Source organism: Leptidea sinapis, chromosome 34 (assembly GCF_905404315.1).
Source record: "Leptidea sinapis chromosome 34, ilLepSina1.1, whole genome shotgun sequence".
Classification (NCBI taxonomy): domain Eukaryota; kingdom Metazoa; phylum Arthropoda; class Insecta; order Lepidoptera; family Pieridae; genus Leptidea; species Leptidea sinapis.
In genome coordinates, this window is record NC_066298.1 from 6,399,138 (window position 1) to 6,403,493 (window position 4,356).

Consider the following 4,356-nt stretch of genomic DNA (forward strand, 5'->3'; position numbering starts at 1 on the left):
TTATCATTTTCAGTTCATGTTAAAAACGGCATTAACTTGAAAAATTTAAACCGGATTCAAATGCAAGAAATTGAAAATTCTTACGGGCGAAAACATAAAGCAATTCTTAATTAAAACCCCAGATGATATATTTAGCGACAAAAGTAAATTAAATTGAATGTATAATATAAAAAGTGTATTTTATTTCCCTGCATTCTTTTGGAAAAGCACTATATATATAGTTCTTTTCCCGCAGGCAATTGGCGGCCTTTGCAATAATGTACTATACCGTGACGTGACCAAATGGCGCAACGAAGACCAGCGTTGGTTTTCAAACCAGCAAACTTGCTAAGTTGGGACCATTCTTGTAACGAATAGTAAGTATAAATGTTTGTTTTTGTTTTTCGTTTGTTTATTCTTTGTTTGTATCATAAGTTTATTTTTAAGTCTTTTGTGTATGTGTACCTACTATGCGTTCCAAATTAAACATTTCATTTTTCTTTATTTCTCCATTCGTCGCGAAAATAGCACTAGCATTACTTAATTATTCAAATGAGGAACGATATAGGTACTTCAGAATGACAAACACATTTAAAAATTGTTTTCCACAAAGTTTACGTTCTATCTATTAACACTTAGGTCTGACTACATAATCATGCACTATCACAGAACTCGTTTCAAGTAGTCATCTCAAAGTCATATCCACTGACCACAATTAATTACCGAAGAGGTTACTTCTGAAGTATAAATTATACAATTGAAGCGCTAATTTCTGTTTTCTGAGAATACTAATACTTATAATAACTGAAGTGGTAATCGTCGGACCTCGTACGGAGCGCCAACTTGAGTCGCATCTCCAGCGGGTTGCGGCCCAGATGGTAATGTTAGCTGAGTTGTCACCGGTGCAAATGCGGCTATTTCGGCAATCCCTAGTCCCTCGCCGGACCACTCTAAAGTAGGAACTATTAAGACAGGTATGCGACCTTGAACAGAATCATGACACGACCTAGATTTGCACAAGTCCTCGTAAGCATTATATTAACAAACAACTTTTTTGCGGTCGGCTCGTGGTCTAAGTACGAAAAACGGACACAACCAATAAACCTATCAATTTTTTTTTAAATCATTAATATTGTAATTTTAGTTATCATGCGTAGGTATGCTATGACTTGGTTCGTCATGCTCACTGAATGGCATTGCTTGCGGCGGCGTCGTGCCGGGTCGTCTCCTTCCCTCAAATAAGTACGAGGGGAACGATGGCTGGTCCAAGCTTCAACTCGTGAACGGGTGCTGCTTGTGGTGCCACGTCTACCTGTTATGGTTAATGAATCATTGTATTTGTTGGATGCAATTACTAATTGTGACAGTAATCACGACCATCATGTTCACGAAGAGCAGCCTTACACAACCAATGAATTCAAGCTCTAAAGGTTGATGCATACAATATACGAAAATTTATATCTCTACAGTTAAGTCTTAGTTTAATGGATGCATATATAACAGCCATTGTAAAATTCTATTTGATTGAAGAGTGTAGCCGTTGAGTTCTTCTCACGATCTCAAGTTTTAAGGAACATTTATGGTGAATTCAGTAATTTAAAAAAATATATATTTTGTAGTAACGAATCAAAAGCGCTTAGTTTAAGCCTACTTGAATAAAGTCTATTTAACTTTGACTTTAAAGTAGTAGGTATAGGTAATAAGTACCTATGATGAATGGTAATTTCATAATTTAATAATCACTTTAAATTTCTTCTTCGCCGTCTTTGAGAAGCTTAATTTTTAGGATTCCGTAGCCAAATGGCAAAACCCTTATAGATTCGTTATGTCTGTCTGTCTGTCTTAAAATACATAATAGCTTTAAGGGTAAATGTATACACTTCTACAATAAAGTCCCAGCCACTGTTCAGGCATTATCTATAAATAAATTTAAATGTTTTATAAAGAAATGGCTCTGTCGTAAATCCTATTACTCCACTGCTGAATATCTAAATGATCGGACAGCCTGGGACTAGATTGTGATTATTTTATAGCGACTTCGAATTTATGCGAATTCTCTCTCAGAGCGCCATTTGTTTCCGAAGCGGTAGTAGTATCTAGAAGTATAAGAAATGACATGAAAAAGAATTCTAAAGGAATCAATTTTGAGAAAATAAATGCCTTTTATGCCTTTATAGCCACATTTTCCAAAACTATAAGAACTATTGAGTCTGCAAGCCGCATTAAGATTTTCATTTTTAATTTGGATCGCAATGACCTTTAACATATTTTGCTTTTTTTATTTTTCTCCAATTTTTAATATCGGTCGGATCTCCATTGCTCGCTCGTGTGCACTCATGAGTCCCTACAGAGTAGATAATCGAATTCTGTGGTCCGTACTGTACCTATGGCGTGGTCAGCTCGTGTACTTACGATACCTACACGGGGAGTGAGGTAGGGCCTGGCATACTAAATATTGATTTGTTGAAAGACTACGTTAGGACCTTTCCTAAGCTTTATGAAAAAAAAGAATCAAATGTTGCATACAAAAACATTTGTTGCCTTTATTTTTTTTTCTTTTAACCTCAATTTGGTTATTTTTTTTATTAAACGATTAATTTCTTGACCTTTATAATTTTAAATAAACAAATAAAAACAAATTAATAGACTTAATTGTCGCAAATATCTATACCATTTTGTTAAATACACTTTCTTTTGGATTCCTTTAAATTTATCCATGAGAGTAAGTAAAGGTACAAAAACAATGTGAAATTAAAAATTATCTCACTCGAAAGTCCTGCATTCATTTTTCTGTAACTTTAGAATAAGATTCTTCTGCATTGCTTCTATCTTTTTATTTTATTTTTAGCGTATATTAATATACAAACTCTAGAAAACCCAAAGAAAAACAGCGTTTATGACAACTCCTTTCTTGTGTCTATGTTTAATTTTAGAGTGCTTAATTTTAGATGTAAACATAGACACAAGAAAGGAGTTGTCATAAAGCCCGTCAACTTATTTGAAAAACCTTCTCGCAGAACTATTTTGGGGATCAATTCACCTGTGTCGAGAATATGCAAAATTATAAATGCAATTAAAATAAAATTTTAAATAATTAATATATATTCTTGATTTGTTTGGTACATTATGTTCATTTCCTAATTTGTTACATCATAGAATGGTTATTTCATAAGTTATACTTTTTTAATATAACTATTTCACACGCGGTATTTTCGCATGCGGTATTCACCTTAAAAGGTAATTAAGTAAGGTAAAAGGCATTTAGTAATAAGCCCTTTATAACTACCCACTGGTGAATCTAAGTAAATAAATAAAAAAAATCTCAATATTAATCCTTTCACTTTAAAACATTTTAGAAAACATTATGGTTTTGAATCCTATTAATAATATTATCGGGATATCTGTCTATCTCGCACAGTTGCAATGACTGCCGTCCTCACGGATTATAAAGCTTTTAAAGCGACAAGACGCACTATATTTACCCGGAAGTGACAAGTAATAAAGGTTAACGTACGAAATTCTTATTTATTGGCAGCCGGACTTTACCAACAAAATTAAATTAATCATAGTGACGGGAGGCGTACTCGAGACTTATGCCCATGTTGTTGACTGCTGTCAGTGTTCCTTGAGTCGACATACATATTATATGCAGAAACTCTCGCACGCATAGTAGTACGCACAAGCTGATTAGGAAGTGTCAGGTCGCGGTTAGTTTAAGCGTTTAGACACATTGCACTGACCTCTTTTAACCACTGGACTGGCGGCTGTCAAAGTGCTTTTGTGCCTGTTTGATATTTGCCATTTTGGCGCTGTTGGCCATATAGCGAGAGTCTGCGGTACTAAAACCAGTAAAGGCCACCTCAGCTAAACAAACATCGATACGAAAACAGAAAAAAATTTGTACTTTATTACGTTGATTCCTGAAGTATAAAAAATAACATGGAAAACGACTGAAATTAATTCAAAATGCAAATATACTTCAGAGCATTGCACGCTTCTCTCGCAGCCATTTGTATTATACGTCAAAACTAGTTCTCTGGACGCTCGCAAGTGGCGCTTCAAATAGGCACAAAAAAATTGCTGTCAAACGTATGGAACAGCCTGTCCAGTGGTACTTTTACAGGTCAATGATCCATTGTGAGTCAAATTTACTCACCCACATCTGATCTGGCGAAGCGTATCGGAAGCACAGCCATTACTTACAGATACAGATGAAGCAGATACGGCTAGATGGTGGCACGAGGTGATGCTCAGCAAGTTTGAATTGAAATCGAGCCGTGGCTCTCAGACATGTGTCGAAGTATTACTGAACCTATTGCCTATATTTTAGAACAGGGATTCAGGAAACTATGATACATACACAAGAAAATAAACACA